General features: G+C 39.1%; 1 long non-coding RNA gene across 1 annotated transcript in view; it reads left to right on the top strand.

The window, feature by feature from the left end:
- Window positions 1-9542: 9542 nt before the first annotated feature.
- LOC116422001 overlaps window positions 9543-14608 on the top strand; it is a 40123-nt gene continuing 35057 nt past the window's right edge. The window contains exon 1 of the long non-coding RNA XR_004232608.1: window positions 9543-9947. This is a non-coding gene — a long non-coding RNA (uncharacterized LOC116422001). The remainder of the gene's footprint in view (window positions 9948-14608) is intronic.

The raw sequence follows: 14608 nt of genomic DNA, 5'->3' as shown, positions 1-14608 counted from the left end.
GTTGCCACTCTTACAACTTCTGTTCCAGTATTTGCAGACTCCATATTTGCAGTCTCGTAAGGGAATATCTCTTTGAAATAATGTTCATAATAGCTTAATGCTATAAACTATTTCTGATGAACATTAAAATGTTGCAAGGAGACAGGACATCTCATTGTCTACAGCATTTTACTAGAAATATTAAGCTTAATTTTTCTATTAACATACACAAATTTTCTTGAACATTCATCCCCCTTTCTTTTCTTAGACACCTTTAAGATGATAGATAGCATGACTTTTATTAATTCAACAAACATTTATTAAAATTTTGTTATTGTCCTTGCACAACAAATTCTTGAGCCATCACCTAGTCCACGTATAAAACTTTTCCAGTTTGGGAAAACGTGTCCAAATGTCTTCCATTCAAGAATCCAGGGCATCTTTGTACCATAAGGAAGCCTTGGAAAAGAATATCACTTAAAGTTGTCAGTACCTAGAGACTCTTTGGAACCCAAAGTCAAAATGAGTCATGGATGAGGTGTCTGTCTGTGTTGGTGGAAGGAATTAACATACATAAGAAGCTTTCTTTATTAATTGTTTGTTACAAAAATTTCTGACCACATTATATATATAATGGATGTACATGTTTAACTTTAATCACATTTAAATATTTGACTTTCACTTAAAAATTACAATTTATTTCTCCTTGTAATACCTACAGTCATCTCTGTACCTTTTTTTAAAGACCATTTGTTGGTCTTTAAAAGCCCAATTTGGCCAGCAGAAGTAGTAAATAAGATAAAGGCAGCATACTCTTAGAGATAAAGGGCTGACTTTATAGATAGGAAGAACTGGATTCAAACCTCACTCTCAACTCACTTTATTGGATGCCCATGAAAAAGTCACCTAAAGTTGTAAGTGCCTAGAGGCTCTTTAGAACCCTAAGTCAAGATGAGTCATGGGTGAGTTGTCTGTCTGTGTTGGTGAAAGGCATTAATATACATAGAATTCTTACACTTGATGAAATTATAGATCCAGGCCCAAACAAAACAAAGATGATCCTTTTTCCTTAATTTTCTTGCCTCAATTTATTTTCAGTCTATTTTTTATATCTAATAAATTCTATTCCTATCAGCATTAAAATCCATATTAATATGGATTATATATATAAATGTAATATGTATATATCTAAATATGATAATACAAATAAAAATTATTTATACATATCCTTTCAAATTCCCACTCTTTGCCACCTCAAAAATAATATCACAAAAGTCACAAATATTTTTGCACATACTTAGAGTTGCTTTTGCTTAGGATACATCTCCCCTTTAATCTCTGCCTCCTACCACTTTATCTTCTTTCTCTCATTTTCCTATTATTTTCTTGAATAGAATGAATTTTTGTATCTCTTTATCTTCTCCCATCTTTTGACTAGTACAGTTAAGAAAGAGATTTGAGTGTCATCCACCCCTCGTCCTTCCTTATATAGATAACTACTTGTACATACTTGATTATGTAAGACAATCTTCCTTAAGCTTCTTTCCCCTTTCCTTCTATTCTTTTCTTAAGATCATCAAGTTATAGCAGAACTATTTCCAGATCTTGTTTAATTGAACTCCTTTTATGAATCCTGATGTTAAAAGGAGACGGGACACATGGCTCCCTCATATGTGAATTTAAGCAGTTTATCTTTTTTTAGTCCTTTTTAAATTTTTTTTCATTATATCTTTCTTGAATTCCTGTTTGAAATTCAAAGATTTTCTGTAGCTCTGGTCTTTCCATCAGGAAGCTTTGGTTGGAAGCCTTCTATTTCATTAAAGTTTCATTTTTTTTCCCCGATTTTTACGATTCGACTCAGTTTTGCTGGGTAAGTTTTATTGTCTGTAAGCTCATATTCTTTGCCTTCTGGAATATTGTATTCCAAGTTCTCTGATGTTTTATAGTGGTGGCTGCTAAATTTGTCTGTGATTTTCTGTGGTTCCTTGGTCCTTGAATTCTTTCTTTCTGGCTGATTGCAATATTTTTTCTTGGACTTGAAAGCTCTGGATTTGCTCATGATATACCTAGGAGTTTTCATTTTGGGGTTTCTTTCTGAGAGTAACTGGTGAATTTTTCCTATTTCTGCTTAATCCCTCTACTTCTAAGAGATCTAAGCAGTTTTGTTTTATGATTTCTTGAAACAGGATGTTTAGATTCTTCTTTTGGTTCAGGTAGACCAGTCATTCTCTGTTTGTTTTCTCCTTGACATGTTTTCCCAGTCAGTTATTTTTACCCAGAGATACTTTACATTTTCTTCTATTTTTTTCAGTCTATGGACATTGTTTGAATTTGAATTTTCAAGAAGCTAGTTGCTTTGATATATCATGACAAGTGTTAATTAATTCTCCTTTCAATTTTTTCTTCCATAGTTTTCATTTCTTAAAATTTTCTCTCATTTTAGAAACTCTTTAAAAAAAACCTCTTCCTCTTTCATGAATTCTACTTAAGTTTATGCCCAAACTGTGTTATTCTCCAAGGTTTTGGTAGAGACATTTACAATCGTTCTCTTGTTTTGCTTTTGTGACTAGAGAGTGCCTGCCATTTGTTATTGTGGCTTTGCTTTTTAGGTGGTCCACTCTTTCAGCTTATTTTGTGACTTTGAATTGGATGTTTGCTGGGCTCTGTGGTACTTCTGTAGGGAAGTATAGTAAGTCCTAATGGACCTCTAGTAGGAAGTATAGGCTGGTCCTATTGGCGCTTCCTAGGGGGCATTGAGTACTGATCTCAGAGACAGGATGGGAACACGTGAGCTTTCAGTTCCCTGAAAGAGATGGATCCAGGGCACAATCTGATGGCTGCCCTGCTTTGGTCTGAACGTCACATGTTTGAGTGTGAATGAGAGTAGATGCTCCAAGACTGGCCCTGCTGGAAAGGGGCTGGAAAGCTCTGTTGCTTCAGAGCCTGGCTCTAGGTTTCCTGCCATAGATTCTCTGCATTGGGCTGGAAGCTACAGCTGAGAATCTGCCTGAGTTTGGGATCTGAGGCACTTCTAAACTTCATCTTATCTCAGCATACTGCCACCAGCCTCCCCGTCTGCAAAAGGCACTACCCCTAGTCTCCTTCTCCCTCGGTATTAGGTGCCAGTTGGCACCTGTCCCTGAGGCAGTGTCTTGGGGTGCCCTGGGACCCCCTCCTATGCTGTGAACAGCCTTCCCTACGTGGGTCCCGGAGTGTTCATATTTATTAATTTGCATGGCTTATGGTCTGCTTTGAGTTTTTCTAATCACATATTCTTTCCTGTTTCAGTTTACTTTTAAAAACCTTGTCTCTGTTTCCTACCATCAATCATTAATTTAGCCTTGATTTGTTAATACCTCCGTCTGGGGCCTGATGTCAGCAACATGATTGTGCCGTGGGCCCACGTCTCATGTCATTAGCCGGAGTTTCTGCATCGGAGGCCGCGGCGATCCGGACCAGGAATTGTTTTCTACGAGCTGTCATGTTGAGAAAGGTCATTATCCGAAGGAACAACAACAACAACAACAAGCCCTGACCCCGGCCTAATTTCCAGTCAGGCCCGTTCCCTAGCGCTGGCGTCAGGGCTCTGAGTGGTTACCGAGTGATTTCGATCAGTGTTGTGTGAGATGATAAATTTTAATCAAAGCGTTTTGCTTTTCCTTTTCATAATGGATCTTTCCCATTCATGCTTTCCCTGGTCTGCCTTTTTATGACTGTGATGGACTTTGATTTACTTCATACAGGCTGTGATGCTCTGGCTTCAATTATTCCATTTAACTTGAAATAGACATTGCTACAAGTCTCGCTGATACAGAGAACATCTGGGCTAGATTAATTACATCGGGAGGTGGCGTGTGTGCGGGAATGGAGAAACTCTGAGCACGTCCGGGGCTCCGCTGACTGCTGATGGATGTACTTTCTCTCCCTCTCTCTGCCTCTCCTCTCAGATTCTGTCCCTGTCTCTATCTCTCTGTCTCTGTCTTTCCTCTCAGATTCTGTCTGTATCTGTCTCTGTCTCTGTCTCTCTCTCCTCTCAGAGTCTATCTATCTCTGTCTCTGTTTGTCTCTCTTTCTGTGTCTGGCTCTGTCTCTGTCTCTGTCTCTCCTCCTCCTCTACTTCCTTCTTCTCCTTCTCTCTGTCTCTTTCTGTCTGTCTCTCTCTCCTCTCAGATTCTGTATGTCTCTGTCTCTGTCTGTCTCTGTCTCTCTCTTATCAGATTCTGTCTATATCTGTCTCTGTCTCTCTGTCTGTCTCTCTCTTCTTAGAGTCTGTCTGTCTCTGTCTCTGTTTGTCTCTCTGTGTCTGGCTCTGTCTGTCTCTCCTTTTCCTCTACCTCCTCCTTCTTCTCTCTGTCTCTGTCTGTCTCCTCTCAGATTCTGTCTGTCTCTGTCTCTGTCTCTGTCTGTCTCACTACCATCCTAGGTCCTTAAATAATATCAAAGCAGAGCCAAAGATCTTAAGTAGCCCTGGCAGCTTTTTGATTTTTGTTGACTCTGTGCTGTAGTTTGGGGAACCTTGAACAGAACCCTAGACGAGTAGATAACGTCTTTGGAGATGGCTTTGACTTAATGGGAAATCCATTTAGTGCATGGAAACATTTTGCTCCCTGGCATGTGTGAGAGTTGAATAAAGGCTGTCATAAGGAAGTCTGGATAAAGAATTCATTAGCTCGTTTGGAAAAGTACAACTTCTCCCCCCTCCCTAAAAGGAAATGGATCTCCTCCTCAGTCTTGGTAAATCCCAGCCATCAATTTTGATGTATCCACAAGATGCACAAATGTAGTTGATGATGACTCACATTTATATAGTACAATAAGGATTGAAAAATACTTATATCCGGCCTCAGACACTTACAATTTACTGTGTGACTCTGAGCAAGTCACTTAACACTGATTGCCTCAAAAAAGAAAATTATTTTGCATCCTTTATCTCATTGGAACGTCGTAACAAACCAGAAATCAGTGCCATTATAAGCCCTCTTTTTCCATATGAGACAATTGAGGACCTGAGATGTTAAATTTTCTGATGTTGCCAGGTGGCCTAGTGGATAAAGCGCTGAGTTTAAATCTGCTTTCAGAAATTTACTGGCTGTGTGACCCTGGGGAGTCAATTAATCCCAATCCCTCTTTGCTTCATTTTCTTCTCTAAAATGAGACTTCTCTCCCAGCTATTCTTCTTATAGTTATATAATTGAGCACATATCTGAAGCAGAATTGGAATCCAGGTTTTTCTGACTGTGACTTTTGTATTCAATCTACTACAACCCGCTGAAGAGGGATGATGGAAGATTGTAGTAGAAATTTGACCTTTGTTGATTTTTAATTTAAAATCCAATTTATTTTGGGCAGCTAGGTGGTGCGGTGGATAGAGCACCAGCCCTGAGATTCAGGAGGACCTGAGTTCAAATCTGGTCTCAGATACTTAATACTTCCTAGCTGTGTGACCCCGGGCAAGTCACTTAACCCCAAATGCCTCAGGAAAAAAAAAATCAATTTATTTCCAAAAATATTTGTAAAATTATATTATTCTGGACCCTTCATTAGGTGCTAGAAATGGTTGTTAATTTTAATATTCAGAGAAGACCAAAATGACCTCACTATGTCAGGGTTGAGATATATTGTGTCTGATTGTAGCTACTGAGTCGGGCACAAATAACCCATACAGACAAATTCATTGAAGTGGGAGATGGGATGTTGTCTCTGGGAAGAGGTTTGACTGAAAGTTCTGCGATAATAGGGGGAGTTAGATGGTGTAGGGCTTTAAATGCTAGGGTGAAATGCATAAATCTTATTTTACATTATTTTCTATTCTATAATATAGAATTATATTATTCTATAAATTATAGAAGATGTGTGACACTTAATTTTCATAATTTTGCAGCCTAGGGTTCATGACTCTCTCAGAAGTGCATTTGTTGTGTTTTTATACGACCTCATCCATAATAACTATTTTCATCTTAATTTATCTTTACCAATTTGCAGTCTGTGAGATAAAATTTTAGGATTATTTTGATTTGTGTTTCTTTTATTATATACAAGTAATAATTTGCTGTTCTTTTTTTTTTTTTTTAGAGAAATGTTTATTCATATCCTTTGACCACTATTAGGGAGAACTATTCTAGGGAATGCCTTGGGTCTTACGCATTTATATTAGGGTTTTTTTTTTAATATCTTAGATATCAAGCCCTTAAATATTTTCCCTCCAGAAGACTTATTCCCTTCTTAGTATGATTGCATTCAATTTTGAGAATTCAAAAGTAATTCAACTGGTAACTGGATTTTTCTTACATCTTTTGTAATTACCAATTTCCTTTGACTGATTAAGAATGTACCCCATGCCATAGCTGTGGATATTATCTGACCTGGTTGTTTTCTAATGTCTTAATGCTACATCTTTAATATTAGAATAATAAAGCTACACACACATATATTTTGAATTCATTGTAATATATTAAAGAAGGTAATTGTTTAGATCCAATTTCTGCCAGATTAATTTCCTGATTTCTCAACAGCTCTTGTCAAATAGAGAACTCTTTCCTAAGTAAATTATATTTTCAGATTTATCGAATACTGGATCATTATTTCTTATTCTTCATTCTCTAAGGTGTTCCATTGAAAAACTTTTCTATTTTTAATCAGTACCACACAGTTTTAATGATTACTGCCTTATAATATTGTTTGAAGTGCTGTTTGCTTCATTCCTACTTTCCCCCCATTATTTCCCTTGCTATTCTAGATTTCTCGTCCCTTTGAATGAGTTTAGCAAGCCTATTTAGGAATATCGGTTTGACAGTTATGTGGAGGCTGAATTAGAAAGAGGAGAGACTTTAAGTAGGGAGACTAATTGGAGATAACTGCAGTAGTCAACTTGGGAAGTTGCTGGAGCCCTGGAGTATCTTTCAAAAATATATTTTCTTTAATTTTCAGCTCCAAATTCTCTTCCTGCCTTCAATGCCCCCTCCTAGTGAGAAGGCAAGAAATATATCTGTTACATGTATAATGTCACACAAAATTTTTCACAATGGCCATGTTGCAAAAGAAAAAAGGGCAAGAAAAACAAAGTTTATTTTTTTATTTTTTTTAGTATGCTTTGTTGAGTATATCACTTGCCTCTCTGGAGGTGGATAGCATTTTTCATAATGACTCCTTTAGAATTGTGGATCTTTGTCTCACTCCTTGATCAGAATGCTAAGTCATTCACAGTTGATCATCTTACAATATTGCTGTTAACTCCACAGAGTGTTCTTCTGGTTCTGGCCAGGTATCATTTGTATCATTTCATATAAATCTTGCCAGGTTTTTCTTATACCATTTACAGAACAATCCTATTTCAACACAATCATACTCTACAACTTTTTTAGCCATTCCCTGATTGATGGACATCCCCTCAATTTCCAATTCTTTGTTGTCTCAAAAAGAAGTCAGCCTGAACTGTGAAATAATCAATCAATCAATAAAGAAGTATTAATTAAACACCTACCATATGCCAGGCATTGTGTTAGTCATTGACAATATAATTGCCAAAAAAACCAACTTAATCCAAACCAAAACAAAACATAAAACAAGAAACAAAACAAAACAGAACAAAACAACAAACCAATTTCTGCTCGTAATAAGCCTATATTCTAATGGGAGAGAAAAGTACTTATAAGAATATATAGTTATAGATATATAGATATCTATTCACACATGTGTATACAGTGTGAAAATATAAGCAGCCACACTCCAGAGGTGGTCTAACTGGGTTGAATCCAATGGACTTGTCGCTTTCTCATGCCCGAAACCCTAATCTCTCCTAAAAGCAGATCATATTGACATCCATGGCAGAATGTCACATTGCTGTCTTTCGCTGTTGAAATCTCCTGGAGCTCCTGGGTCTTTCCTCATAAGCCACAGTCCTGTCATAACTCCCTCTGTCGTTTTTGGAACATTAACTTATTTTTGGAACTTCATGTAAGACTTAAATATTCATCCGTAGTAAATTTCCTCTTATTTGAGTCAACGCCGGTAAGTGCTATTCGAAATTCTCTAGATACAGTTTATTTGCCTCTTCCCAAATTCAACATTTGCTCTCCTATTTTGGTGCCTTCACCTCCGCTTGGAGTACTGTCCCACAGAGACCCCTTTGATTTTGTTCTTGTTTTCCTAGTGCCTGGTCCTACCTAATAAGTACTTAATTTATGTGGAGTTGAAATGAATGGGAATTAAATTCAGTTATCCATTCCTTGTCTGCTGTGGCCATATTAGGATCCTAGAATATTGTCCCTCTTCACCTGTAAGTGAGAAAAAGCCATTTTGAGGGGGACAATTAGGTGGCGCAGTGGATAGAGCACCAGCCCTGAAGTCAGGAGGAATTGAGTTCAAATCTGATCTCAGACATTTGGCTGTGTGACCCTGGGCAACTCACTTAACCTCAATTCCTCAGCAATTGCTGTCCAGAATGATTGGATCAGTTCACAACTCCACCGACAATGCATTAGCATCTTGGTTTTCCCACATCCTCTCCAACAATTATCATTATCTTTTCCTGTCATCTTAGCCAATTTGAGAAGTGTGAAGACTACTAAAATTCTTGAAGGCTCTTCCTCAGCTGTAGAAAGCTTTAGTTAGATCTATACTGTTTCAGGTAAATGGGACTCAAACTCATGACCTCCCAAGTCTTTGAAAGATCATTGTGTTAAGCTTCTCCCTTCTTGATAATTTATGCTATGGAAAAGTAAACTGAATCTTTTGGTTACTAAGAGGGGTTCTGGAGTTGCAGACCAGAAGTAGGCTGTCCTGTGCTGCTGGATATTTTAAATACCAATTTGAATCTAACTTGAAATGTCTGGCTCACATTTACAGATGACAAAAAGTTGGGGGAATAATTAGAACTCTGGTTGACAGTTGATATCTCTAAACAATTTTGACAAGGGAGAATATCGGGTCAAATCTTTTAAGATGAAATGTCACCCAGTCAAATTTTATGTTTGGGTGCAGAAAGTTAACTTCACAAGGACAAGGACAAGGTGGATAGGTCATAGCCAGGCAGAGTAACATAAAGGCTGTGAAGGCCCTTAAATCTTAGGTTGTGTTACTGAATAGTGTCTGGGATGAGGGAAGTGACAAAGATGCTGAATTATGCACTGGTCAAACCCCACTGGGGAAATTGGGTTCAGTTCAGGATACTAAGGCTGGTGATAAGCTGAAGAACAAGGAGGGCACCCACAGGATTGATTGAAGAAATTAAGTATATTTAACAGGGAGACTAGTTAGTTTAATTATTAAGCACTTATTATGTGGTTATAGAGCAGATGGGTAGTACCATGGCTAGGGCTAGTGGGGAGTCAGAGAGCCCAGAGTTCAAATCTAACCTCATTTACTTTCTAGCCATGGGACCCTGGACAAGTCTCTTAACCCCTACCTGAATAACGAGCAACAAATATAACAGGAACAGCAACAACAACAGCCCAAACTGAAGAAGTAAATGGCAAATCATTCCAGGATCTTTGCCAAGAAACCCCCGTGATTTGGTTGACCCCTTTGGGTCACAAAGAGTCAGATGTGACTGAATTACTGGACATTTCCCCAAGTGTTAAGATTTATAAAGGGGGAACTATTTCTTACCTCCTTACCTAAAGGAGAGGCAAAAGCTCTGTGCAGAGACAACACGTCCAGAACAACCTGGAGACAACCAGTCTCAGAGGGAAGGCGGTTAGCAATGAGGGAGGCCAGGAAACATTTCCTGCCGAAAGTGAGACTTGGAGGAGGTCAGGAGGCAGAGTGATGAAGGAAGACTGAGGAAGCTTTCAAAGCCAAATGGAGCGTCATCTTGGGGGTAAACGTTTACCACTGGGCTTTGGTGGGTAGAGGGATGATATGTGCTGAATAGCTGAGAGGAGGAAGGACTGGAGAGGAGAAAGATCTGAAGAAGGAAGAGCAAGTGGAGACCCCAAAGTCATCATGGGATGAGGAAGGCTTGTACCAAGGTGGGCACAGTTTCAGCATTTACAAGTGATGTTCTATAAAGGCAACATGGAAAGCCCTTGGCAGCATGTTGGCAACTGTGAGCAGTAGGAGAGGCTGAGGATTGCCCCTGAGATGGACTGTGAGCCTGGGTTAGCAGTAGGGAGGTGCCTCAGTGGTGACAAAGAACTTGGGAAGGTGATGGAGGCTGGGGCAGATTTGCTGAAAACACCAAAAATTCAGTTTTGAAAAAGCCAGATTTAAGGCATCTATAAGACATCCAGTTCAATATGTCCAGCAGATTGTTGGAAATGTGAGATTTTGAGGGTTGGGGATGAATTAATCAGAAAATGATGTGCTTAGAGATGGTCTCAGGGTATCTATTGAAGCTGCTGGATCAGTAAGCAAAATAGAAGGCTCTCACTCTTTCTCCCTCTCTCCTTCCCCTCCTTCCCCTCTCCTATTTTCTCTTCCCTCCTTTCCCTCCTTCATTCTTTCCTTCCTCCTTCCCCTCCTTCCCTCTCTTCTCCTTTCCTCATCTCCCTCCCTTCTTTTCAATTACTCTACACCAGAATTTCTGTTTTGGAATTGCAAATGTAATGCAAAAAATAAAATGACCTTAAGGAGCTTGCATTCTATTGAGGGGGGAAGAGCACATATTAAAAAAATAAATATGAAAATATTCACAACACTAATCCAAGAAAGGATGTTTTTAACCAACAAAAGTCTCTGGCTGATGGCTCTCCCGAACATCCTGGGTGTGCCAACTTCACAATTACCCCAGGACAGAGAAAGGGGGGTCATGACTGCCCAATGATGCCCCTCCCAGTCTCCCCCTTCTCTCCTTCCTAAAGATAGAGCAGAGCTCAGGAGTGAGGTCCCCTTGGCTCTGACCGTGAAAAAGTTCCTGCTTGTGGCATTAACAAGTTTACAAATGCCCATAATTATCATAGCTTGCAGAGGTCGCAGCATGGAAATCACTTCCCGGGAAATGATGGGCCTGACTGATTGCCCCGAAACCCTCCACAGTAAAGGAGGATGGGAGAGGCCAGCTTCATGGGAAACCCTTTCCCAGGCTCTGCCTCGAGTCATGTGCCCTTAACCTGCAGGAGCTGGGCCTCTGCTTCTCAGTTATGGATGATAACGTGTGGCGTAGGGGCAGCCCCTGGGACCCGTGGAAGCCTTTCTTCAGCAGTTCTGCCCAGGTTTTTGCTTTTGTGAGTTATTTTGGTTATAATCCAGTGCTTATACGGGGACTCCCAGGAGTCTTTGTGCAGATTTAAGCCAATTCAAGCTTTTAACGCACAACAAATATGGCGACACCGTACATACCTCAAACGGGCTTCGTCAGTAAGACAGTATTGGGCTCAGGCAAGAGTGTTTGAGCCGTAGCTCATCATTCTTGTCTTTTATGGGGAAGCTTCCAGGAGAACCAGGACTCTCCTTGTTGTCCCAAATTGTCCTTTGGCAGAGCAGAAAAAAAAAAAAAAAAAAAGGATGTTTATTCTCTAAAAGCACTTGAATGTCGATAACTGAATGCTTAGCAGAAAGGGTCTGCAGGGGGGATTTTGTCCCTTTTAAGCAGTTGCCCTTAATTGAGGCAAGCCCATCTACTAATTCAGCTGCACTGAAGAACCCTGGGAGAGCTGGGAAGCTCAGTAGTTAGAACACAGAGCCTAGCCTCTGACATTTGCTAGCTGTGTGACTGTGCAAGTCACTTATCGTGGTTTGCCTTAGTCCCCTGGGGAAGAACTTCAGGATCTTGCCAAGAACACCCCAATCCTACTGTTGATAAGAAAGAATCAGAGAAAGCTGAATAACAACTGAGAGTCACTGAACCTGGATTTGTTAATGGTGAGCCCTCCTAAATGACCTTTGAGCTGCTAGGACATGCTCTTTCTTCAGCTTTAAATTTGTCCTTGTGCTTTATTCTTCTTTCTTGAAAAAGACCATGACCTCAGGGAGGTCAGGATTGTAGGAAGGAGGGCTGTGCAAGGTCACCTGTCTCACTTTCCCCTCCTGAGCCATCTGAATCCAGTGGCCAGATCCAGATCCGGAGGCTGGGGATGACCCCGGAGGCAGTTGGGAGATCTGCTAAAACATAAAGAAACATTCTGGTGATAGGGATGCTGGAACTAGAACTTGGGTTCAAATCTCTGCCTTGCTATTTACCATTTGGGTGACAAGTCCTTTCGCCTTCCTGATCCTCAATTTCCCCATCTAAAAAAGGAGACGATCAGAAGAGATGATCTCTGAGCTCTTTCCCAGCTGCACACTGATGAAGCTTTGATGGTTTAGGAAATGGCAACCTTGAGTTTGGGGGACCATGAACAAATGACTACAGGAGGGAGATCGATTTTTATTTGAATTACTAGAAAGAGTAACTGATCAGGAACTCCCTAGACATATAAAGTCACAGATATATTTATTTAAAAAAATATATATATATACATATACATAACATGTTATATGCACACACATTCACATGTACAATCTGTAGATATGGATATATAAACATGCATTATCTCTAGACACATATACATGAATATACATATAAAGTAGACATACATACATCCAAATATATGTATACATACAAACATACATCATACACTCCACAAGGAAGGAGAATGAATCTGGGAGAGCTTAATGGACTCCTGGAACGTTAGCCGGCTCAGAAATGACAAATCAGGGCTCCTGGCCTTCTTTCCATTCCTCTGCAGCAGCCTTGGGCCCACCCCTTTTTTCAAAGGCTCTCATAAGGATCAGATGAGATGATGTGTCGAGTGTTTGGCGCAACTTAAGAGGCGATGGAAATATTTGTTATTATTAGGCTCAGAGTCATGGAGTGAGAGCTAGCAGGGCCCTGGCAGGCTGGCTCTGCCAGCTCAACCTCCCTTAAAAAATAAAGTAAAACAGATGTGAGAACTGAGGCATAGAGTTACTAGGCTGAGATTTGAACTCGAGTCAGGTCTTCTCCTGAATTCCTGTTGCTTTTCTGATTCATCTTAAGTATGAACGGTATTAGAGCTCCAGTAATATTTAAAACTCCAAAAATAACAAAGCCCAACAGTAATAATTAAAAAGTAATAATGAAGATTTCATTTTCCATCTGATATTGATTCATTTATTCAATGTAAGCTCCAAGTAGCATGAAATTATTTTTAATGGAATCAATTGGTTTCAGAAATTGCACTGATGAAATCTTGGGCTCAAAAGTAAGTGAAACAGTGGAATATGGGAGCCAGAGCATGGAGCTTAGTGTCAGAACTAATTTGAGTCTCTTTTCCAGTTATACTCTTTGAGTAACTTTCATCCATTTATTTCCCTCTGTAGTTATATGGGCTGTAGTTATTTTTTATCTATAAAATGAGGAGGTTGGGTAAAATGATGTCTAAATACATATGCACTCTCCAATTTGTGCCTAATGATAGCTATCTCCAGGACGGGATAGGGGAAGGGAATTAAAAAAGAGAATTTACATGATGATGTATATTTGAAAGGAATAGTAAGTTGTACATAAATTTCACAGTTGTACGTACTATCATCTTTTTTTAAATTGTACCATGTTATGGAAATACTTTTTTTATTTCATAAATTAAAACACCTAATTTAATAACATTTGAAAGATTTTTTTTTTAGCAAAATCATTTTGTGTTTAGAGATGATAATCACACTAAGCTCCAATTTTTAAGGTAATATCACTGCATAGTTTTGTGTGATATTGGACCTGAATATGTCACTGAGGCCTAGAAGTCATGATCAATGTTCAGACATTTCATCCCTTTATCCTTTTGACTTTTCCTTAAAGTTAAAAGGGAAAGTCGAGATTGAAGAGCGTTAGTTCAGGGCTTCTGGGCTGAACTTTGCTCTCTGTTCTCTTTAATGCAATACAAATTACAATAATTCATCAATGCCATGCTTAATCAGTGCCTTCCTTCTGCCAGTGACCTAGGGTGTCAGTATGGGAATGGGGCTGGGGTGGCTATGCTCTTAGAAGTAGCAGCTACAAAAATGGGTCTAAGTACACTATATTTGCTCAGTGGGTTAGGTGGGCTCCTCCAGTCTGGGCTCAGAGGGCAGAAGGCAACTAGGACTACTAAGCCTCCTGAAAGAATGTGGATAGAATAGTGCTTCCTTACTCCTCACCTTCTTAAAAAAAATGAAGAACTTCTAGCCTTGTCTTTCTTGGGCACTGGTTTTCATTTTTTAAATCTTTCATGACATTGTAAAAAAAAAAAAAACCTCAACATTTCTTTGTTTACTAGTTATTTTACTAGTTTATTTAACAAACATAAAGTATCTGCAGATAGTTTGAACTCAAACTATCTGAAAATAGGCAATAAGGCAAACCAGTTCCTGTCCTCAAGGAGCTCACATTCTATTAGGGAAAAACAGGGCCATCCTAGATAGGTAAATATGAAATCATCTCATTGAGGTAAATAATTAGGGTGGAAGTGAGGAGAAGTAAAAACTTATTACAGGTGACTCTGGACTATTGAATTTTTTTCCCTTGGTCTTTTTTCTTTAAGAAAAAGAGGGTTTGGAGATCTCCCTATAAAAGGATCCTCATATGTCCTTCCTTATTAAAGATAATTTGAGTTCAAACTTTTTTCTGAAAAGAGAAGGGAAATTATTATTGTTATTACTACCGCCATTACCATCATCTTTGGTATGAACATTCTTT

Source organism: Sarcophilus harrisii, chromosome 2 (assembly GCF_902635505.1).
Source record: "Sarcophilus harrisii chromosome 2, mSarHar1.11, whole genome shotgun sequence".
Lineage (NCBI taxonomy): Eukaryota > Metazoa > Chordata > Mammalia > Dasyuromorphia > Dasyuridae > Sarcophilus > Sarcophilus harrisii.
The sequence above is the reverse complement of the archived record's forward strand: the minus strand, read 5'-3'. Positions and strand labels throughout refer to the sequence as shown.